This window comes from Balaenoptera ricei, chromosome 6 (assembly GCF_028023285.1).
Source record: "Balaenoptera ricei isolate mBalRic1 chromosome 6, mBalRic1.hap2, whole genome shotgun sequence".
In the NCBI taxonomy this organism is placed as follows: domain Eukaryota; kingdom Metazoa; phylum Chordata; class Mammalia; order Artiodactyla; family Balaenopteridae; genus Balaenoptera; species Balaenoptera ricei.
This window is the reverse complement of record NC_082644.1, coordinates 28585004-28610747: the sequence shown is the minus strand read 5'-3', so window position 1 is coordinate 28610747 and position 25744 is coordinate 28585004. Positions and strand designations below refer to the sequence as shown.

Below are 25744 nucleotides of genomic sequence, written 5' to 3'. Positions count from 1 at the left end.
TAACACTCACCCTGGTAAATGGTATGTAAGTATATGGATTTGGTCTGGAAAATGCCTTTTTATCCATCCCTGTCCATTAGGCCCACCAGAAGCAGATTGCTTTCAGCTGGCAAGGCCAGTAATACACCTTCACTGTCCTACCTCATGAGTATATCAACTTTCCAGCCTGATGCCATTATTTAGTTTGCTAGAAAATACACCTGACTCTCCCTTCCATAAGATATCACACTGGTCTATTACACTGCTGACACTATGCTGGTTGGATCTAGTGAACGAGCAGTAGCAACTACTCTAGATTTGTTGGTAAGGTATTTATGTGTCAGAGGACAAAAAATAGATAAGACAAAATGCCATGGCCTCCTACATCAGTGAGATTTCTAGGGGCCCAGTGGTATGAGCCATGTCAAGATATCCCTTCTAAGGTGAAGGATAAGTTGTCGTCTCTGACACCTCCTACAACCAAAGCACAGGCACAGCTCTTACTGATTTCTTTGGGTTTTGGAGGCAACATATTCCTCATCTGGATGTGCTACTCCAGACTTTTTAATGAAGTGACTCCAAAAGCTGCTAGTTTAGGCTGGAACCCAGAACAAGAGAAGGCTGTGTAACAGGTCCAGGCTGCAGTGCAAGCTGCTTTGCCACTTGGGCCATAAGATCCAGAAGACACAATGGTGTTGACGTGTCTGTGGCAAATAAGGATGCTGTCTGGAGCCTCTTGAAGGCCCTCATAGGTGAATCAAAGCACAGGCCTTAAGAACTGTGGAGCAAGGCCCTTCCATCATTTTGGTAACTAGTCTCCTTTTGAGAAACAAGAGGTCTGCTACTGAACTTTGTAGAGACTGAACACTTAACCTTGGGCCATCAAGTCACCATGTGACCTGAGCTGCCCAGCATGAACTAAGTGGAATCTTAACCACCAAGCCATAACAGAGGCCATGCACAGCAGCACTCCATCGTCAAATGGATGTGGTATATATGTGATCAGGCCAGAGCAGGTCTTGAAGGCACAAGTAAGTTCCATGAAGAAGGAGCTCAAAGGCCCACAGTCCTCACTTCGGCTACACTACCTTTTCTCTCCCAGCCTGCACCTATGACGTCAAGGGGACTTCCCTACTATTAATTGACGGAGGGAGACTCAGGCAGGCCTGGTTTACAAATGGTTCTGCACAATATGCAGGCACTACCCAAAAGTGGATAGCTACTGCCCTCAGCCCCTCTCTGAGACATCTCTGAAGGAGAGTGGTGAAGAGAAATCCTCCCAGTGGGCAGAACTTGAGGCCATGCACCTGGCTGAGGGAGAAACACTTGGAAGGAGAAATGGTCAGACACGCTGGGTGGTCAGGAATTGAAAAAAGCATGACTGGAAAGTTGGTCATAAAGAAATTTGGGGAAGAGGTATGTGAACAGATTTCTCTGAATAGTTGAAAATCATGAAGATATTTGTGTCTCATGTGAATGCTCATCATCAAAGGGTGATCTCAGCAGAGGAGGATTTTAATTCTCAAGTAGATAGGATGACCTGTTCTGTGGAGACCAGTCAGCCTCTTTCCCCAGCCACCCCTGTCATTGCCCAATGGGCTCATCAACAAAGTGGCCATGGTGACAGGGACGCAGGTTACGCATGGGCTCAGCAATATCGACTTCCACTCATCAAGGCTGACCTGGCTACAGCCACTACTGAATTCCCAATCAAAAAGAATCAACCAGCAGCAGAGACCAACAGTGGGCCCTCAATATGGTGTTATTCCCCGGGTGATCAGCCAGCTAGTCAGTGGCAGACTGATGACACTGGACAGCTTTCATTGTGCAAGGGGCAGTATTTTGTTCTTATTGGAATAGACATTTGCTCTGGGTACAGATTTGCCTTTCCTGCATACGTCACTTCTGCGTAACTACCATCCATGATCTTACAGAATGACTTATCACTGTCATGGGATTCTGCAAGCATTGCTCAAGATCAAGGAATACATTTCACAGCAGATGAAGTGAGGCAATGGGCCCTTGGAATTCACTAGTCTTACCTGAAGCAGCAGGCTGGATAGAATGGTGGAATGGCCTTCTGAAGACTCAGTTACAGGGCTGCCTATGTGACAATACCTCTGCTTGTCCCAGGGCAAGGTTCTCCAGAGGGTTGTATATGCTCTGAATTGGAGTCCAATATATGGTCCTCTTTCTTCCATAGCCAGGATTCTCGGGTCCAGGAATTTTAAGGGACAAAAATGAGAAGAGTTATTTTCAACTCTTCAGTATTATCCCTAGTGACCCACTATCAAATTTTTGCTTTTTGTTCCTGTGACCTTATGCTCTGCTGGTCTGAGTTCCAAAGGGGAAAATGCTTCTACCAGGAGACACAGCAAAGATTCCAAAGAACTGGGAGTTAAGACTAACACCCAGCTACCTTGGGCTCCTCATGCCTCTGAATCAACAGACAAAGAAGGAAAGGAAAGTGTTTGTTGATACAAGGATACTACTTGCGGACTACTCTTCCACACGGAAGTAAGGAAAAGTGTATCTGGATATAGTAGATCGCTTAAGGCATCCCTTAGTATTACCATGTTCTTTGATTAAGCAGTGGAAAACTACAACAACCCAGTCTAGGCAGGGCTACTAATGACCCAGACTATTCAAGAAGGAAGGATTTGGTCACCCACCAGGGAAGAACCACGATCTGCTGAGGTGCTTGCTGAAGATAGAAAGAATACAGAATGGGTAGAAGAAAGTAGTTACAAAGACCAGCTATAACTGACCACTTACAGAAACCAGGACTGTAATTGTCATGAGTACACCATTTTTTTTTGCTATGAATATATTTGTGTTAAGTGTGTATTTGTTTTTTCTCTCTCATATTCCCTTATTATGTAACATGAGTTGTATTGATTTTATATCATAATATGTAAGTACTCTTAATTTTACATTATAGTACTTTAAGTTATATCACAATGATTTACCTCCTCTTCTGGGGATAGGGTTAGTATATTTTGATTGGACTCAGAATTGTTGTATCATATTAAGTGGAATTAAGACCTTGTTATTGTCTTATTTGGGGATTAAGTAAGATTTGAGGAGATGCATATGGGTGTCATGTTGACACAGGGTCGACTTGTGATGATTAGTTTCATGTGTCAACTTAACTGGCTATGGGGGACCCAGATTAACAATTATTTCTGGGTATATTTTGTGAGGGAATTTCCAGGTGAAATTAGCATTGAAATTGGTGGACTCAGTAAAGTTGATTGCCCCCCCCCAGTGTGGGTGGACATCATCCAGTCTGTTGTGGGCTTGAATAGAACAAGAGCTGGGGGAAGGAAGAATTTGCCCCTTTTTCCTGCCTCATGGTGTGAGGTGAGATATTTCATCTTCTCCTGACCTCAGACTGGAATTTATATCACCACCTCCCCTGGTTCTCAGGCCATTGGACTAGGATTGAATTATATCACTAGCTTTCTGGGGTCTCCAGCTTACAGATGGCAGACTGTGGGATTTCTCAGCTTCCATTATCATAAGAGCTAATTCCCTGTTACAAACACATGCATGTATTCTATAGGTTCTGCTTCTTTGGAGAATTCTGACTAATACAACATGTATCCACCACTGTAATACCACACAGAATACTTTTACTGACCTAAGAATCCCCTGTGTTCCACCTATTCAACCTACTCTTCCCTTCCTCCTCCCAAACCCCCAACAACCACTGATCTTTTTACGGTCTCCATAGCTTTGCCTTCTAAAATATCATATAGTTAAGAATTATACAGTACGTAGCCCTTTCAGATTGGTTTATTTCACCTAGTAATATGCATTTAAATTCCTCCATGTCTTTTCATGGGTAGTTTATTTCCTTTTATTGCTGAATAATATTCCATTGTATGAATGTGGAACAGGTTTTTGTTTGTTTCTTTGTTTGTTTTTAATCCATCCATCTATGGAAGGGCACCTTGGTTGCCTCTAATTTTTGGCAATTATGAACAAAGCTGCCACAATCATTCATGTGCAAGCTTTTGTATGGACGTAAATTTTCAGCTCTTTGGGGTATATACCAAAGAGCTTGATTGCTGCATTTTACGGTAAATGTATATTTACTCTTTTATTAAACTGCCAAACTGTCTTCCAAAGAGTCTGTACCATTTTGCATTCCCTACAGCAATCATGAGAGTTCCTATTGCTCTGCTTCCTCACCAGCATTTAGTGTTGTCAGTGTTCTGAATTTTTGTCCTCTTCATAGCTGCATAGTGGTTTCTCATTGTTGTTTTAATTTGCAGTTCTCCAAACACATAAGGTGTTGAGCATCTTTTCATATGCCTATTTGATATTTTATATCTTCTTAACTGAGGTGTCAGTTTAGATTTTTTGTCCACTTTTAATTAGGTTGTCCTCTTTTTTTAGTGGTAAGCAGTAAGTGTTCTTTGTATATCTTCATACCAATCCGTTATCTGATTTGTCTTTTACAAATTTTTTCTCCCCATCTATGACTTGACTTCCCATTCTCTTGATATTCATATCTTTTTAAAGTTTTTTTTCTTTTCTTTGTGTGTTTATTTTGAATAATGTATATTGCTTTTTGTTCAGTTAACTAATTCTTTTCTGCAATGTCTAATCTACTGTCATTTCTACCCAATGTACTTTTAATCTCAGCTATTTTAGTTTTAATCTCTAAAATTTTGATTTGCTTTTTTAAAAATACCTTCCTTTACATGTCTAATCCCTCCTGTAGCTTCTTGAAAATATGAAATATAATTATAATATCTACTTTAGTTTTGTTGTCTACTAATGCTGTAATTTTTCTATTTCTGGGTCAGTTTTAATTAGGTTTTTTTTCCCTTCATTGTGGTTCTATATTCCTGCTTCTTGATATACCTGGTAATTTTTTTATTGGATGACAGTCACTGTAGATTTTCCTTTTCTGGTGCTAAATATTTTAGTGTTTCTGTACATATTCTTGAACTTTGTTTTGGGATGCAGTTAAATTACTTAAAAATAATTTTATCCTTCTGAGTCTTGCTTTTAAGCTTTTTAGGTGGAACCCAAGTAATGTTTAGACCATGTTAAGTTTTTCCCCACATTTCAGGATTGAAAACTATTCTGAATACTCATGTATTAAACAGTTTTCCATTCTAGCTGGGAAGACCAGGCTTTCTTTTTTTTTTTTCCATTTGTGAGTGTTAAGAACTTGTTCCTTCTGATACATCCAGGTGGTTCTTTCCCTGCCATGAGTAGTGTTCTTACATGCATATGCCCATCTGTACTCATAGGCCTCTGTAACCTAGTTTCCATTCACCTATCCTGCTTCTCATCCCTTCATTCACTCTTCCACATTCACAGTGGGGCTTGTTTAATTTCTAGAACAAGCCTGGCTCTTTGCACACAATTTTATTGCTTCTGCTTAGAATGTGCTTCCTCAGCCTGGCTTGACTGGCTCCAAAATGGCATTCAACTCCGAACAGGAATATCACCTTTTCTTATGCAAGTAAGGTTCCCCAATTTTCTCTCAAACACTGTTTCTTGCCTTCAAATCATTTTGAGATTCAAAAAAACTTGTTCATGTGTTTTTTAAAATTTTGCTTTCCTAGGCTATCTTACCCAGGAGTTGATAACTACATGGGGACAGAAACTCTAGAAAAGAGATAATTTAATGATGAGCTTTCTTTATTCGTCATATTTTATACTGTTAGAAGAATGAGGCTATCAACTGAATTCTGTCCCCACAAAATTCATATATTCAAGCTCTAACAAAGTGATGGTATTTGGAGATGAGGCCTTTGGCAGGTAATTAGATTAAATGATGTCATGAGGATTAGGCTCTATTAGTGCCCCTATAAGAGGAGACCAGAGAGTTTTTTCTGTCTCTCTCCACCACGTGAGGACACAGTGAAAAGACAGTTGTCTGCAAGCCAGGAAGACAGCCCTCACCAGGCACTGAATTGGCCAGCACCGTGATCTTAGACTTCCAAGCCTCTAGAACTGTGAGTTGTTAAAGTCACCAAGCCTATAGTATTATGTTATGGCAGCTTGAGCTATAAGAGTACTAAATGGAAGAGACATGGAGGAACCCTAAACACATATTGCTAAATGAAAGAGGCCAAACTGAAATGGATACATACTGTATGATTTCAGCTATATGACATCCTGGAAAAGGTAGGGCACTTAAACTATTCTGTATGATACTGTAATGGTCAATGCTTGTCATACATTCATCAAAACCCATAGGATATGCAACAGAGTAAACTGTAATGTAAACTATGGATATTAGTTAATAGGAATGTATGAACTTTGGCTCATCACTTGTAAAAAATGCCCCACACTAATGCAAGACGTTAATAATAGGGGAAACTTTGGTTTGGGGAATAGATGTGAGGGGGTGTATGGGAACTCTATACTCTGCTCAAATTCTCTTTAAACTTAAAACTACTCTAAATATAGGCTACCAATTTATTTAAACAAAATAAATCTAAGTTGCCTCATCATATTGTGAGGTTATTACCATCTTACAGTTTTTCTATTTGACCTACTTCTTTAATGTTCATTTCTATCTTCTTTTATCCTTGTAAAAAATATATCAAATGTTTTGTACTATTTCACCTCCCAGCCTATTATCTTTTTAGTTATATGTCTTTCACAAACTTTCATTGGAAACTACATTAGATATCCTTGACTTATTACACTCTATGCCCATTACTATTTTCACCACCTCCCTAGTAATGCTTGAACCTTGGCTATGACCCATTGTCACCTCTGGACAAATAGTTTCTGCTCTATTTTCTGTCTTCTGTCCTTCTGGGCCACTTCTATCTACCATCATTACCCAAAGAACTGACTTGACAGATTCTATATGCCAGTGTGTAAGACTTGCAGTGTTTGAAGAAGTATCCCAACTTCATGATGATGATTTGGGGTCATTACCAAAGCACTCGGGATCATACATATTATTTTAAGGTAGTTTTATAGGACAACGCACATTGGTATTTTCCTCCTATTAACAGACTAGGAAACTGTGGGTTGATCTGCAGCTATTTTGATTAAGAAAGCAGGATATGAACTCTGCTTCTTTGCTGGGGTACTTGGCACTGCTCCTTCTCTTGCTGGGACATATTTTGCGCCTTTACAGCCTGGCATCTAGGCGTCCTGATCAGACTAATGTTTGGCTTTATTGGTTACGTTGACCAGTCTGATTGATATTCTGGTACATACAGGGTACTTGGTCACGGTTGCTCACCTCTGAACCTCAGCTTCATCACCTGCAAAGTGCAACTAATAGCACATCCGCTTTGTGGGGTTTTTATGGATTTGGCAAGCGTCATAGTGCCTGGCACGTGCTAGAGACTCAGGTGATGCAGTAATTACCCAAATTTGCATTTTCAGTGGATCCTTCCCACCTGGAGAAGGTGACTCATGGCCTTGGGGGAGGAAGAGCAGGACAAACAGCAAGGGCAGCATGGGCCAAGGCAAGGAGGTGAGAACTGACATGCAGGGGGTCTCATGCTGGTATCACCAGAGGGCCCAGAGTGAGCCAGGATGTGGGGAGAGACTGGCCGGTCAGTAAGACCAGGCCAAGAAGGGCCGTGTGAGGGGGCTTAGCTTTTACCTTGTGGTAGAGGCCATCCAAAGGAGAAAGTGGAAGATGGGTAGGTATAGATTTCTCCCTTAGGAATTGTCCTCGGGGTCTGTTTATCTCTTGGCCGGGTCCATTCAATGAGTTGGCCCCTCCAGCACATTCTAGAGAGGACTGGTCATGTCTGACCCTCTGGAGATACAGCCCTGACCTCCTGGCCACCTCACTGAGGAGAGGGCTCATGGGGGAATGGGAATCAGCCTCACTCTGCATCTGTCCACCAGTCCTGCACCCTGGACTCCAGGACCACTCACTTGCAAGAGACACATCCAGCTGCCAGAGGAAGTGACATTTCCTGACTCATCTGGCTAAGAATGAGCAGAGTATTGCTGACCATTCCAGGGGAGTAGCTGCCACAGAAGATCAGGATGGGTACAAGCCATAGAAGATCAGAAGGAACAAAGGTCAGTCCACGTGGGAGTTCACATGGGCGCCTCACAGTCACCAACATGCCCTCGAGTTTCCCTTCCAGCCCAACACACACTCCACCTGCCCACAGTCACCTGTACCACCATCACACAGCCCCACAGAGCTCCAAACATCCTCAAACACACAAACTCCCTACCTATAAGCAGATGCCTGTGTGCCCAGAACCCTCCTGCTCCAGTATACATGCACTACAAACCCCAATAAAATCACAGCCACAGTCTTGAATACAAAAACACACCCCCAACGGCCCCCGATAATCAAACACCTAAATCCTCATATCTCACAAAAATCCACCCAACCCCATATAACCCCCCAATGCAAACACACAAACCCTTCAACAATAGCCAAATACATTCAAACCAAACTCACATACTTCTTAATATAAGACACAACACCCAAAATCCAAATATGACACATACAGTCCCCCCACAGCTGTGAACATCCACGTATGTACCATGCCTCAGAAGCTGAGACAAACACAAAATACCATCAGAGAGACACAATGTTTCCAACCTTCTCCTAAATACTCCCCCCAGAACACATGATGAACTCACACCCCCAATACAAACATACACCCATCTCCCTCTTGAGATACTATAAACAGCCTCTGTCACATCCCCTGATTATACACACACAGCTAGCAACCCCAATTTACACTGACAACCCCAGTCTCTGCAAATTCCTCCACACCAAAAATACACTCCCTAAACTCTTACCCTACAGGATGAGCATATGTATAACCCCTATACTCTGAATACACACAGATCCAACACACAAAACATTAAAATGCATACCCTTACCTCTTCTCAAATGCCTGCACACAGAGCCTCAAAACACCCAGAATCAGCCCCACCACCCAGCCGCACCATGCTACACCAACCGTACACTCATAAAGGCACTCAGGCCCCTCATCTCTCCCCAGATCACACATACACAGTCTCTACACAGCTTTACTATTACCCCAAACCGTCCTATACCCCAAACATACATCCATGAGTTCCCCACACAGCCCTAACCCATGACAGAGGCAGCTCTACCAGGGGCATCATGGCACCCCGAGAGGGCAAATGCCGCTGAGGTAAGTGCCTCCTATGTTGCTGCAATTCTTGCTGCTGTTGCAAATCATCCCTTGACCCCACCGAGGCTGACTGGGACACCCTAAACGGGAAGTGGCAGCATATGAGTCAGGGAAGAGGAAAACTCCCTTCCAGGTATTCCCTGTCACCATCCACTGCACCAAAACATCGGATGACCAGCATGAACAAGAAACAGAGACATGTAACTATACCATGATAGAAATGCAAATTTTTCTAGAAAACATTTCTCCAAGGGAAGGGGGAGAACTGTGTTCCCCCTAATTATAAAGCCATGCTGTTACAATTCAAAGAAACGTCAGATACAGTACAACAGGCATTGGACTGCATCCATGTTGTAGCTAGATATGAGAAAGATAATTTTTCTGAAGCCCCAAATCTCACTTGCCAGTAAAGGCACATGGGCCCCGCTGCCCCATCGGCCAGGAACCCAACAGAGGACCCTTAAGGGATAGAGGGACTTCTGGGACCCTTACTGGTCTCCACCAAGGGGTGGTGCTTCACACAGCTCCATCCTTCATGGGATGGCTAACAGACCTCCCTGTATTGGCAGCTCTGGAGATCGGGGTCCCTAATGACGTAACCTTGGGACAGCCCAAGCACAAGGTAGAAATTTTTGCTCAGGCGTTACAGACTCTTCAGCAGACTGGAGTGATGGGCAGCTGTCACCTCTCCGAATCCTGTACCCTGACCTCTGCCAAGGCCTCTGCCTTAGGGACCTGGCAGATCCCTGGAGCATGGCCCTCCTCTGGGACAACTGCCCATATACTTCTCTAATTATCCTTGGGACACACATAAACAACTTTTCTTATGGCTCTCATTGACAACTGGAGCTCAAATTACAGTGCTTCCTGGGAAACCCTTCAATTATAAGCAAGGGCCACACGTTAGATTACAACGCATAATAGTCAGGGGAGTGGAAAGCATTCAGCTTCCATTGACTGTCACTACTGAAACAATCTTTATTAAAAATCTTGTAGTGGTGGTAGCCCCTTTGGCCCTACCCTTTCCCGGTACAGCTACGGGTGCCTTGATGTACCGCAACGCCATTTGGAACAAACCCAAATCCCTGGTCTTCCTGGTGGAAGCTGAATATTGGGAGCCCATAAGACTGCCACCTAAGACAGCAAATATCACCCAATAACATGTATGACAGGGGGCTGTGGGATTGCAGCCCAAAATTCAAAATTTAGGACAAGAAGAAGTCATTAAACACACCATTTCTCCTTTTCAATTCCCCCATTTGGCTGCTATTAAAGCCTGCTATTAATGAGTGGCGCCTTATAAGCAACTACGGAAATATCAATGCTGATCCCCACTATTAAGGCTCCCATTTCCAACACTGTCCAGTTAATTAAGGATATCCAAAGGGCTCCAGGGAATTACTTTGCTGTGACAATCTAGCTATTATGTTCTATTCAGTACCAGTTATTGAGGAGTCCCAGCTGCAGTCTACTTTTACTGCAGAAGGCACCCAGTGTGTTTTAACCTGTCTGCCTACTGGCTATCTTAACAGCCCAGCTATTGCCTACAGTCTTTGCTGGCAAGACCTGGTGTCCCCTTGCACCGTCTGGCACTATACTGATGTTCTAATCCAGAGCCCCTCAGGAGATTGGTGCACAAGGCCCTAACATGGTTGGTGACCCATCTATAACATCCAGGTGGGCTACTGCCCCACAGAAAATTCAAGGGCTCTCCACAACTATTACATTTCTGGGCATTAACTGATCCTCTAAAAGCCAGGAAATTCCTCTTGCAGCTAAACCTCAACTGTTAACTATTCAGCCCCCCAACACACTATAGCAAGCCCAACTCGTCTGACTTAGGTCTCTTCACACTCCTGAGGCAACAAATACCACACTTGTCCATCATTCGTAGACCCATTTATGCAGCCACGTACAAACCCTCCATATTTTACTGGCGAAGAGCTAAACAATAAGCTTTATAGCAGGCACAAAGGTCAGTTAGTCAAGCCCTCCCACTGGTTCCCCCTGGCTGCTCCTTCTGGACTGAGAATGGACTATGTGTCCCGGAGCCTTTGGACTAACACAGCTCCTCCTAGCTGCCTGTGGGCTTCTGGACCAGACGGCTGCTCTCTACACCACTACACCCCCTCAGAACCGATTTGGGAACTGGTTCGTTGGTTTTGGTCTTGGTTTGGTGTGCACTGATGCCAGAGTTTGCTTGCGTCTTTTCCGTTTTGGTGTACACAATGGGAAATACTCCATCTACCCTGAAGGAGAGCCCTTTGGGGCCTATATTAGATAAATGGGTGAAACATAGCCCTGAGCCTATGACTAAGAAACACATGATATACTATTGTAATAGGGTGCGGACCCAAAATACAGGATCAGAAGGGCGGTAGCCCCTGAATGGCTCACTCAACTTTTATAGGATCTCGCAGTTACAAGTGTTTTGCAAAACAGCAAGCTGCACCGGCAGTTGTTCCAACTGCCCACCCTCCCCCCATGCCGCCATCATATTCACCACCTCCTGTTTCCCCTACCCACGGGGATCAAATAGAAGTTTCTGTGTTAACCCCCAGAGCACAGGAGCCGGATTTAGTATCACCATCTAAGACTCCACAGGCCACCCAATTTGGACCGGGAGCCACTTCCACAGCAGGGCAATTTCCCTTGTGCTGACAACCTATAAGAGGCCAGGCGACGCCCTTGGACTTGAGGCGCCCCATTCTAATTTCCCCACAGGAGCCCCAGGGAACTTTGACAGTGGGGAACGAGTTGATTGACTCTCCAATAGATACCACTCCCCAAACCCTCCCTGTTTATCTTAAGAGGCTTGGAAATATTAAACAAAGGGGAAACAAAGTCATCCTAGGAAAAACTTGCCTGTATCTTTGAGATGCAAACGTCCTTTCTGGTCTTCTCCGGAACCCTCATCTCTGCCATCTTTTTAAAATGCATCTTTTTAAAAGAGGGTAAAGTAATTTAGAAATTGACTTATCAAGGATAAATTAAAAACCTAAGTGTCTTTTCTGTAAAAATTCAGCCATCTAGACAAGTGAGTTTGATTTTTTCCATCTGTCAGAAACCTAATTTGAATCCAACCTCTTTTTGTAAACTGAGGGGTTTCACATGGCTGTACCTGACTCCCTGCTGAAATTTGGAAATTTTGGACAACTATGGAATTTGGACAACTATGACGTCTCTGTATGTTTGTGTCCTCGTATGTGTCTTTGTCTTTGGATAACATTGCTGAGGTTGATTTGTGGATGAGCTCTATTTAATTGGCTTAAAGAAAAGTGAGCACTTACAAACCAAACTATTCTAAATACAAGAGAAATTGAGCTAAATGAGCTTCAGGTTCATGTGAACTGGGAAATAGTCAGTATTAATTAAGACCTGGTACTAACGGTCGTTTGTTGATCTAATTAATATAGACATGCTGTTAGAGTCATCAACATTAAGTATAATACTTTTATTGTGCCTAGGTTTACTATAAGCTAAATAAAATCTTGTTATATCTATTGCAAATTTGTCAGCAAGGAAATAACCTGATGTGAAGAAACTTTTAAGGAAAGAAAATGCAAATGAAATAAGAGCTTTAGGTGAACTTTTTAAAATACTTATCTTTTAGGAAGGTCTATCTAAAATTAGTCTCTCTAGATATTTGACCACTTGAAAGTCAGAATTGTGCTAAAATAAGTGACAGAAGGTTTATGGAAAGTGGACCCTGAAAAAAAGAGTTCTGTACGTGGTCAGGATTGACTAAGTTTAAAATAAGTTTAATTGAGTCAATAAATTTTAAAAGTAAGCTGGTGCAAAACTTGAATTTCGCTTTTCTCTCTGTGAAGAAGACAAGGTTTTTTAAGATTTTGGACTGCTTTTGATGCCAGATTTTAAGTTTTTCTACCTTTTAAGAGATCTGTTCTGTACTTGCCTTTGAAATCTTTTATTGTTACTTTGGCTAACTGAATAACTATTGTTTCACACTGACATGTGATCCTGACTGTTTTAAACCCTATTCTTATTTTTCGGACAAAACTTCCCAAATCAAATTATAATGAAGTTCCTTTGAGCTCTAGCTAACTTTGGGGTGCTTCAAAGGGCCCCTGAAACATCCCAAAGAGAGATATTAACTAATTCGGTTGACTTGGTATGTTGAATTACACGGGAAGTGTTGTCAAATAAGCAATAAATCTTCTTAGGTTACATTGTATGCCAAATGATACAGGTATTCTACAGATTATATGGAGTTCCTAAAATTTGGTATGTCCTGGTAAAATGTTACCAGTCAGAATTCTCTTTATTATCGGAAAGTGTTGCATGTCACCGCAGTAACCACGTTACTTTGTCAACTGCATCGTAATCAGATTTAAACGTCCCTTCTCTTTGTTTCTTTTCAAGTAGCCAAATGTATGTCTCAGCCCACTCATCTTTGTAAAAATAGACATAGAAGTCTTTCAAATGCTGTTTTAGCAGGAAGTTACTGATGCGTATGTGCCGTTTACAGTGATTCTGTATATACTCCCCAGCTTCAAAAACACTTAGAACTGCTGCTGTGGTTTCTGGAAGAGTCAGTTGTTGGTTCCTCAATTACATCTGTGCAGCTCGGGTCTGAGTTTTTAAAGAATAGTTAACTTTTAAAGAAGTTTCTTTATCAAAAGAGCAGTTTGAGTTATAGCCATGGTTTTTGCTGGGTTAACATTGGCTTCAGTTAAATCGTTTCAATTATAAAGTAAGTATAACTATGGTGAAGAAGCTTGTCTCATTTTAAAATGCTGAATCACATTTTATTTCTTGAATTAATGCGATAGAAACGTCAAAATTCCGGACCACTGGAATATGCCAACTTTTTTGTTTTGGGGTTGTGTGTATAGATTTTGTTGTGCTGATTTGTTTGCTTGTTTTTTAAAGAAACGGAAACTGCTATGTCTGCTAGTGGAAGAAAATGCTTTGTTTTGCTCTGAAGATTCTGAAATTATTCAGGCATATAGTGGTTCATAGATTACAAGGAATAATGCTAGTTAAATGCCAATGAACTATTTTTACTCTTTTTACACGAAATGTACAAATTTCGGGGGGGGGGGATGATGGTGGCAGCGGTGCCTCTTAACTACCTTATGTAAAACACTTGAACATTTTCATCAATATTGCCATCATCTGTTTAATACTCCCAGTATATTTTCTCAACGTGTTTACCTAAAGTTGTATGGAATGACATAATAAGCAATAAAATCTGAATTACACCCACCCCCCCCCCCAAAAAAAGTGCCTTCTTAAGTCTTTCGTCATTGTACACAGTTATGGTTTCACTCTGATGCCTTTGCAAAAATGCTTCCTCTTCAAGAAGATTTATAGAAGGGACCTTCGGATAAATACAAGTTTCTGGTTTTCAGACCATAAAGGTGAACTGGGTAAGATCTTGAAGAATTCTAATGGGAAACCTGATGGCTTCATAAAGCTGTTAACAAAAACGATTAGTTGCACATGACTGGGTAAACTGGTGACTATGGTTATAATTTGTATGATTTCTATCTGAAAAATGACTGCTTTAAATCTGTGTTTTCCAGGTGTAAGCAAAACCCTCCCCTTAAACTAACTATGACTTACAGTAATTTGTTAAATTATACCCTTGTAAGCAGAATTGAAACATTTATCTTTTTCTCTCTACCTGGTTGATCCTGCCAGTAGCGTATGCTTGTCTCAAAGATGAAGCCGTGCATGTCTAAGTATGCACTGCTGGTACACTGAAACAGCGGATGGCTCACTAACTCAGTTATGGTACCTCTGGTCGCTCGCTATTGCAATTGGATTACAAGTAGTTATACTGATCATTGTTCTTTGTTTCCAGATTGTTTGCTCTTTGTGTCTCCCTGCTGCACTGTGTCTTTGTTAACGTTACTAGCTGCATTACTTATATCCTGTCTATTTTATAAGATTGGTGTCTCTTACAGTACCCAGTATGTAACCAGGCCTCCAACAATATCTTCTATGGCTAAACATCTTGAGGAAATAGATCACATTTATAACATAAAATAATTGTAATAGTGTGATTCTAGGTATGGGAGGAAGCAACAAGGGAAAATGTCTCCTGGGTCATAATTAGATAGAGGATCCAGAGGATCTTTAATTATCAATAGGGCCTAGTCCAAAAACTAGCACCTAGAGTGGCATATCAAGAATTCTCCCCTGACCTGGGATGAGCCTCCCAGCACCGTGGGACAAAATTTGATCCTGAAGTGTCTCCCAAATATTGGTCAAAATCCTGACCAAGAGGAGAGGATCTGAGAAATGGAATATTGCCTGACACATCAGTCATTAGCGATTGCAGCCCTCCAACGTGAGCCGGTGAGCCCTGACGAAACTCAGGATATGAGAATATAGGATACAGGCCCCGGGTAGCTGAGGTACATATCAAATGAATGATTTCAGTGAGCCCAGACTCTTGCATCTTCCCATACATAGAAAACTGCTAAATTCCTTAACTTGAGATGCTGCTTCCCAGGCTTGAAGCTCTCAAAATTCCCGTCAAATAGATCATAACTCTCAACTTTTAGGCTGAGAATATTTTTTTAAGGCTACAGGTGTAGACACTTTCCAGAGAGGAACAAAAAAAAACAAACAAACAACGTTTGGAACACTGGCACCGATGGTGGACACTCCCGGAAAGTTCCATCTGACGAAGCAATTAGAAGGGCCGTCACCCCTTTTTCCACAAGACTGTGGAATGGACATTGACAGTAGGGAATTGGAACAGGGAAGAACCAAATCTGACTACACGTTGGATCTCTTTCTTTGACTTTAACCTTTGCCTTCCGCTGCTTTTGTTCACTAAAAGGATACTGTCTGTACATAATGGCCTGCCTCGGGGAACCCTGTTCCTCTGCCTGAATGTTAAACCAAAGTGCCTTTGTTCAGGGAAACATACGGACTCTGCCCACCTGTGGATGGCTGCAATTAAGAAGAAATTAACACATCCCCTCCCTGAGGCTGGCCATTCCAGGGGATATTCGCAAAACTTATGGCCCTTTTACTTTACCTCCTCATCTCCTCCCCATCTCTGTGCTATAAAACAAACTGGCATCCAAACCCCGATAAGCTGGTTATTTTGAGACTTTAGTCCGCCGTCTTCTCGGCCTGCTGGCTTTCCGAATAAAGTCATATTCCTTGCCTCAACACCTCATCTCCGACTTATTGGCCTGTCGTGCGGCAAGCACAGCAAGCTTGGACTTGGTAACATCTTTACTCAGGACACGGTGTCACAAAATGGGACATTGTTTTCTGTTTGTTTGTTTTGTTTTTGTGTTTTGTGTTTGTTTTTGTTTTGGGCTGGACCACGTGGCTTGTGGGATCTTAGTTCCTCGACCAGAGATCGAACCCGCGCTCCCTGCAGTGAAAGCTCGGAGTCCTAAGCAATGGACTACCAGGGAATTCCCATGGGACACTGTTACCTTGCAGTCATGGTCCTCACCTTTGTGAGACAGAGGTAGTAGTGTAGCAGGATTGAGAACGTTGTAAAGTTTAAGATAAAGATTAGGTGGTGAAAGCAGGATTTCACAGGAAGTGAATCTAGTGACACTTGCAGTGAAACGTTGTCAATTCAGAGTTAAGAAGACTGTGGACAATGTGTGGAGTTTGCAAATAAACTTCATTTTCTAGAGTCAAATCTGCCAAGGCTTCCACTAAATTTGCAGTTGTGGCTATAACCTTAAGACAACTGAGATAGGCATAAGCAACTGACTCAAGTTGCATGCTATAATAGGCAAAAGGCCTATGTTTACTACCATGCTCACATAGTTCCGCGGCGCCTGATTATGCCATTCATGCACAAATCAAGTAAAAGGTTCTGCATAACCTAAAGTTAATCTATTAGGTAGAGATCTCTTTGCTAACTTAAAAGGGCTAATATATTTTGCCTCCAGTGGAGATCTCACCTTAAAGTTTCCGGATCAACCTGAACCTGATCATTTGGGTAACCCTAAGGCAGGCAGCTCTTGCAGTGCTTGTTTTAGCCTTATAAAAGCCTGCTTATGTTTATCTTCCCAAGCAAAGGATTCAGGGACTAAATCTTTAATAAGTTCATAGAGTGGAAGAGGTAACAGAGAAAAATTTGGAACCCAGAGCTTGCAATAACCAGCTAAACCTAGAAATCCACAATGCTAGCACTTAGTTGTGAGTCTAGGAAGTTCCTGTATCAGCCTAATTCTCTCTGGAGATAGCTGAATTCCTTCAGTGCTTAGATTATGTCCTAGGTAATGAACAGTATCTAGAGATAATTGTAATTTTTCCTTTGTGTTCTTTCTCAGCTAACTGTTGCAGGAAATAAATGGAATCTTTTATGCATGCCTTATGGAATCTTTACAGTAGCTGAGTACAGCAGGAGGTTATCTCCATATGGTAAAAAGGTTGATTTCTCAGGGAACTAGAGGGTACTTAAATCTTGGTGAAGTACTTGGGAGAAAAAAGAAGGGGTCCCAGTGAACCCTTGAGGCATAAAAGTGCAGGTATATTGTTGATTGTTCCAAGTAAAGGCATATAGATATTGGCTGTTGGGTCTCCGGGATGCTGAAGAAAGGTGAACAAAGGTCTCCAACAGTAAACCATTCCAAGTCAGTTGAAACTTGTGACAGAAGGGTGGCTAGGTTTGGAACAACAGGAAAACAGGGAATAACTATTTTTATTAACAGCTCCCAAGTCCTGGACAAATCGCCATCCTGCCAGGTTTCCAACCAGGCAAGATTGGCATGCTGCAGGGACGAGTACAGGAATGACTACCTCCCCTCCCGGGAAATTAAGTCTTCTACAATAGGTGTGAGACCTTGTATGACCGCAGGCTTTAATAGTTGTTGAGGAAACCTAGGGAGAGGTTTAGCTACACCTATCTGAATCTTTATAGGTTTGCATTTTTTTATTCTTCTGATGTTAACACTGTCAGAAGTAGCCCCCAAATTTGCAGGCATCTCCACCAAATTAGAGAACTTGTGCTGAACTTCCTCTTTTATGTCCAGGACAGATTGTAAGGAACATAAATAATCAGGTTCAGGTTGATCAGGAAAATTTAAGGTGAGATCTCCACTGGAGGCAAAATGTACTGGCCCTTTTAAGTTAGAAAAGAGATCTCTACCGAATAGATTAACTGGGGCTATATTGCATAGCAAAAAGGAATCTTGGTTGAGATAAAAATTCTCTCTGAACTTTATTAGGTACTCCCACTATGGAAACATCCTCTTGACTCAGAGGGACCTGTTGTTCTTTGAGGGTGGGATTTAGAGTAGAAAGCACAGCTCTGGTTAGGGCTAGGGCTAGGGTGTTAAAGGGTTAGGTAATTATGTTTACAGTTAGGGTTAGGGTTTAATGTAGATTTCAAAGTAAAATATGAGAGTGGGGTTTAAAGTAGAAAGCATAGCTCCAGTATCAACTAAAATTTGGCAGTTTTTCATCAATTTTCATTCTATTTTCCTCTGGGCTGTTTAAGGTAATTGCTGGTAATAGTTTACCAGAGAACCTCTGGAGTTCTGCCAACTAGGGGAGAGGGTCATGGGGGGACCCTCCCTTTGAGACAGATATGAGAGCATTTGTGAAGAGTTTGCATAGCACCTTTGAGGACACCTTTTTTTCTAGTGTCCTCACTGATTACAAATGAAACATTAACTTTGGGTCATCGAATTGATCATGGACCCCTAGGAGGTTGTAATGGGGGAGGCCTAGGTGTTATTTTGTGTCTCTTGCCTTAGAGCTGTTGTAACTGTAAGGCTATGAGCTTGGTGGATTTCTGTTTGTGATCTTGCTCCAAGGTCCTTTCAAAATGCTCAGCTACAGTCAGGAGTTCAGTCAGGCCTACAGCCTCCCAGCCTATTTTCTGCCCTTTTATCAATCCACTAATCTCAGAAGATAATCCATTTACAAAGAGGGCAGTTAAAGTAGGCTGAGTGGCCTTTTTATTGCTTGCAACCCCAAATGCTGTAAAAAGAGACCCTACAAACTGGCTCGAAAGTCTTCCACAGATTCACCCCTCTTTTGTTTGTATGAGTGAATAACAGGCCAATCATTATTAGGCCAATTAATAATAGACCAAGTGTGAGCAGAGAAGATTTTAGGAATAGCTTATAAAAGGTTAGTTGTTATTCTGCAAGCCTTTTTAGGTTGAGGATCTTGAATATCATCCTAGGGATTATGTCATTTTGCTTCCCGCGTCCATTCTGGGGCTTCCCCCAGTCCTACCAACATGTGTACAAGTGGATAAAGATCTAGCAGTTTGGGGACATAGGCCGTGACAGTGACTCTAAATTCTTCAAAAAATGTTGGGGGTTCCTCCCTAGGTTTAGAGAATTCTTTGACTATAGCTCTCAGTTCAGTCTTTGACCAAGGGGTAAAGGACACCTGAGGGGGCTCACCTGCAACCTCAGCTAGTTTTACTTTAAATGGCAATTGTTAAATATTCTCTTGGGAATAGAAAAGTATTTCAGACAGAAAATGAGTAAAACAAGAGTACTCAGGTGAAAAAGGAAAGGGGGGGACAGTAGGAGTTGATTCTGCAGTCACATCTGTCCTATGGTCTTTTGTTTCAGGTACCTTTTTTCTCTTTAATTTTTCATTAGCTTTTTGTTCTAAGTCTCTAAACGAAGCTATTTTGGAATCTTGAAACCTTCTGTAAACTTTTACATACCAATTAAAGCAGGCATCTCATTCTCCCTGTCCAATTTGGGAACCCTTGCTCTCTAGTGTTTTCCTTAAATGAACAATCTTGTCTAACTGGAACATTCCCCACGATGACCACTGTAATTCTAGATCAATATTAGTATAATTTTGCCATCTTTCTAAATATCTACAGCCTCCAGGACCATAGTTCTCAAATATAAAATAAGCAGGTGTGCCAGAAGCTGGCATTCTCAACTCTTTGGTGATAAAGGATCTCATTTCCTTAGCTAGCCTTTGTCAACCCAAAAGAACACACAAAAGAACTGCGCCTTAATATATCAGCAGTAACAAAGAGATGTTACTATGTCCTGGCCAAAAGAAGGCCTGGTATGCACCACCACCAATTCCCAGGGATCCCTGGACTGAGGAAAAAGATCCAACCAGCAAATCCCAAGGAATGGGGACTGCAAACTGATGCCTAACAAAATGGAGAACTATAGCCGCCACCAACAGTTCCAAGCATGGAAACTGAGGGCTGATGCCAAACAGATGGGGAAGTGCAGACTACACTGCCAGCAGTGCCCAATGTGGAATCCAGGGAACAAAATTAGGGGCTAGGCTTTACCACTCAAAAATGTACTGGCAATAACCAAGAGATGTTACTGTGTCCTGGGAATTTCCCTCTGAAAGGCTAGGGGTTTGGCCTCAGGGAGAATCCTCTACCAGCCAAACTGACCTGCCCTGTAAAGGAAAGCCAATTAGATTGCGAGCACAAACTCAATCAAAGAGAATGGAGCTCAAACCAAGAGGAGCTTACCAACAACCTTCAGGAATGGCAAAAGACAGTGAACTCAAAGGAGTTGTGGGCACCACACCTGTTTCTCCTTGTCCCAAATGTTATCAGAAATTTGCTTCAGATCCCATCACTGCCACCAATATATTTATCTTTTTCTTTTTAAAAAGATAAGCAATTAATCATAAAATCATCCTGTTAGCAGGAGGAATCATAAGAGTGGATTTTAGAAAAGTGCACATACATATTTTTATACAGAACATTTCCGGAGGGATACATATTCAACTGTTAGTGGCCACCTCTGAATGCCACTGATGTATTAAAAAACAAAATTTAACTGAGTAAATTTGAAGATTTACTTTGAATTTTGAATAAATTGGCTTTATTAAACGATTCATGAATCAGGCAGCATCTCATCTGATAGAAAGGGAGATACTCCAACGGGTTACACAACATGGAAGGCTTTTTGTTTTTTGGCCACGCCACATGGCATGTGGAAATCTTAGTTCCCTGACCAGGGATCGAACCCATGCCCCGTGCATTGGAGGAGCAGAGTCTTAGCCCCTGGACCACCAGGGAAGTCCCAGAAGGCTTTTAAAGTAAAGAGGGTGGGACAAGGAAAGAAAGTCATCATCAAGGGAAAAAATGAAAGTTCACTGGAGGAAAGTGAAACTTCAGGTGACAATGGCTTCTCATTGGCTGAACTGTGGAATTTTCTATTAGCTATTTCTATTTTCTATTTCTTGTTGCTGGCCAGGAAGGAAGTCTTCCCTCCTCCAGCTGGGGTAGTAAAGTGGTTGCACTTCCTGTTTGGGGTCAGTAAATGACCTCTTCCTGTTGGGGTAATTTATGATGAGTGACACGGCATGAGAGCTCCCTCTACGGGCCTTCCAGACTCCAATTCTAGTTGAGGTTTCCTTTTGTTAACGTTCACAGCATGTTTTATTGGCAGGAGGATTCACAATGAGGGAGAAAAGGCCACAAGACTCACCATAAAGAAGGCTCAGAAATTCCTGGGTGGGTCCAAGGGAGGCACAAGGTGGCTGTGGGGTCAGCTGGTGGCCACAATGATCACATGGTTCCATCTGATGGGTTTGCAGCTCGATGTGGAATAGTGAATAAAAGGGTCAGTTCATCCTATCAGAGAAACATGAAACTGAGATAAGCTTCCCACTGCTGGAAGCATCATGAGCCTTCAGAAAAGAACAGAGAACATGTCTAAAGGGTTTGGGAACATCAGAGTCATATCTCCTCAGAGTGGGACTCCCCAGGCTCTCCAGGTCTCAGTTCCCAACTCTCCCTCAGGGACAAAGCCTCCTCACCTCTGTCCTTGTCAGCTCACTGCTCCCTAGAGGTCCTGCCTATCCCTGAGGACTTAGGTTTCCACGGAGACAGGTTGGTTGAGACCTAGTGATACAGTTGACCAGCCTGAAACGCAACAGTTCCCACCACCCTGGGGCAGTTGGGCTCAGGGACACGTGGCTCTGGACCCCATGTGGAGGGTGTTCTTGCACGTCAGCTGTGCCCCAGAAGAGCCAGTAACGCCTGTAGCTGTCCAACTGATTCTCAGGGTATTTTCCTGGGAGAGCCCTTGGTCATCTGACCTCCTATCCAGGAAGCCCCGTGATTTTCTGACTGCTGCCTGTCACGCCAACAACACACCTGTGAAGGTTCTGCTCTGCATGACCATTTGTCCACCAGGCCCCCCCTTCTAGGGACCCAGATGCTAGGACCACCCAAATGCTGAAGGAGTGTCCACCTGCCTAAGGTACAGACACCCCTGTATCCATCTGCATGATTTCTACTGGGAATCAACAACATTTATGGGGATTCTTTGGCCCTAAAGAACAGACCAACCTGATAGAAGCAATGCAATGATTCCCAATTACCAGGGTCAATGCACATATACAGGGGCCCATAGCCCCAGATGCCCCACTCACAATTCACATGGGTGTCCCATACGTACCCACCGATGCCCAAATATTCTTGCTTCATACATACATCCATCCAAACACGCACAACAGTGGTGTGCTGGTAAGTGCTAAAAAACTCTCCGAGAAAGGTGGGAAAGACTTCACTTATGCTATCTACATGGTATAAATATTCCCAGCATGACCAATCGCAAGCTACCCACTTGCCATCACTGAACACAGAGCTGGGAAGAGATATGCACCATTGACTATCCCAAGATAGTATGAACAAGTTCCAGCACATCCCATACCTTTTCCTATGAATTTGTGCACACAATCCACTTACACCCCAAGTAGAACCCTCAACTCCCATCACAGATATATAACCAAAAGGATACCACATATACATATGTGTTTGTACATATACATATATATATATATATCCTGAACACACACGTACATTTCTACCCTCACCCTGAATAAATACACAAACAGACCACCTCTTACTACCTAAATTTTTACAGACGAAACCTTACTCACCCTGAATATTCACATTCCACTCTCACAACTATATATACACACACAACATGGGCCTGAAAACAAACATGTGCAACCAATATGCCATCCAGATCTACACACTGAGTACCTAAACACACAGGCTCACCAAGTACACAACTGTCTCATGTGCAACCCAAAAAAGACCCATATGCAGTCCCACAGCCCTAAAATACATATACTCCAGGATTCCTGCATACACACATAACCTACACCGTCTACTGGTTTCCAAACACACAAACTAAACTCTCACATCCCCCAGAATACATACCCCAGAAGCCCCAGGAACTCAAAAACACACACAGCCACAAATAACCTATTCTTATCAAATACAGCTGACCCTTGAACAGCTTGGGGGTTAGGGCGCCAACCCTCCATGCAGTGGTTCTGCCTCCATGGATCGTGTAGTAGTCCTGTAGTATTTACTGGAAAAAAAATCCACTAGAAGTGGACCCGTGTGGTTCAAACGTGTGTTGTTCAAGGGTCAACTGTACATATAAGTCCACCTCACTAATACTGAGAACACACATACAAGCAACACCACTAAATTCTTCAGGCATTACATTTGGAAATAGACACATAGAGGACTCTAAGCCTCCTGATATACTCACAAATCACAAATACACACACCCACAAACTACTCATGACTATACACCCCAAATGCTCAGACACACTCAAAACAGAAAAACACCGACAACCTCTGCAGTCTTACTAATATACATACACAATTCTCACACACCTATGGACACACACATGCAAATATTCCCAAGCCCTGAACATACAGATCCCCTCCCAAACACTATACATTATGCTACCTCTCCAGAATACAAGCTTCCCACCACTACCCCAACATATAAACTGTATATGTGGGGGGGGGGGTGTTTATATATATATATTTCTACCCTCACCCTGAATATATAGACAGACCACCTCTTGCTCCTACCAAACACATGTATAAACACCCTAGCATTCTCCAAAGAAATACACTTTGAATACTCCTAACAACTCCATACCTTATGAACAAACTTTGATAATGCATGAACCTGATGATGGACACACACACAGATTAGAATACACAAGTAAGATACATGCAAGTATCTCCAGCAAACCATTTATGAAACAACTTCCGTATATCAAATTATCCCTAGCTATTAGGAGCCAGCTCACACATATGCAAATACTCACAAATACCCGTATCACATATTTCTAATATATAGAAATGCAATTGTCCAACTTCCCTGTAGAAACATAGAACCCCACCTCTTTATCAGATATACATATACTCACTTCCCAAAATACATACGCTTAAGAGGCTCCTACTGAAAATTACAAATGCACAGCCTCAGCAAATATTCCTCCAAGTGGCCATGCCCCTTGAATACACACACAAACTCATTTAACACATAACTCTCCACAAGTCCCAAATAGAACCACAGTTACCCAGAACACTACAAATATGCAATAATATCACCCTATATGCCCTTTGTTCCAAATACACATACAGTACCACACTACTGGCATATACATAACCCCACATTCCCAACCTCTCACACACAATTAACTCTGCCATCTTGCAGAATACAGAATCATACAAACACAACATACCTACATATACAACATCCACCAGTCCCAGAAAATAGTCACAGACTTGCCCTCTACACATCCAAATATACATAGACAGCTCCTGAAAATGCACCCACACAAACATCCCATAACCATACAACGTGCCCTGAATACACAAATGATCATCCTACATTCCCCAAATATACAAAATAAACAGACTGGACACCCAAAGTAATATACACCACTACTTTTCCTGACATTACCCTTATGCATATGCAGATAATCCTTCCAAATCCACCATTAGACACACATAAATCCCCAAATTCATGGGTGATAAAAACACATGTAAACATATTCCCCAAACACCTAATTACAAACACCTAACCACCAACTCCTTGAGTATGCCTGCGTCACATCTCAACACCCTCCAAGTACAACACTCACTCTTACACACTCTCACAAAAACACAGGCATGACCTCCCTTCAGACACAAACATCCACAGACAAAACCAACCCACACCTTTGACTACATATCAGATTCCCACCAACCAATTAAATATGTACAGACCCCATCTATGCTTGCAAATCAATCATGATTTGACATCAGACTACAAATACATGTTTATTACCACATTCAGCAAAGTTGCTCCCATCACTGACAAAAGAATGCAGTTTGAACATAAGTGTTGATTGATGTTTTTATGATAAGAAGGAAGACACTAGTGAAACCATGAGTGTGTTCCTTCGATCTTCACTCATTTTCCAATCACCTGAGCTACACCTTTGGAATCAGATGAGGGTTTTCAACTCGCAAGAACGTCCCTCTAGCTTTTGTACTCTTCAGAACGCGCAGCCTAGAACGGCACCTGTTTAATAGCTCACACACACTACTTACCCCCCACCGTAGGCCCCGCAATCACTGAACCCTTCATGCAGCCGGCTCCCCAGTGGTGCCAATAACCCTGGGGTAAACCCCTCAAGGGAATCGAGCTCTATGGGGGCGTGAATCCACATTGTGGGGAGTCTCCTTACACGGACAAGGGCACAAATAACCCACAGGGTGAACACCAGCGCAGAGCGGTGACACCTGAGGGGTGAAAAGTCCCCGTACCCCTTACCTCAGGGTTCCTAGAATTGACTCCAGAGGCGGCCATGACAGGCCCCGCCCCCGCTGGACAGCCGTTGGGGCCCCA

The 25744-nt window shown here is 42.5% G+C and overlaps 1 long non-coding RNA gene across 1 annotated transcript; it reads right to left on the bottom strand.

Moving 5' to 3' along the window:
• Positions 1-2092: 2092 nt before the first annotated feature.
• Positions 2093-25744, bottom strand: LOC132366918 (uncharacterized). Its single transcript, XR_009503601.1, has 3 exons — positions 25670-25744; positions 21515-21660; positions 2093-2190 (listed from the first exon to the last, which is right to left on the bottom strand). It is a non-coding gene; the product is annotated as an uncharacterized LOC132366918 (long non-coding RNA).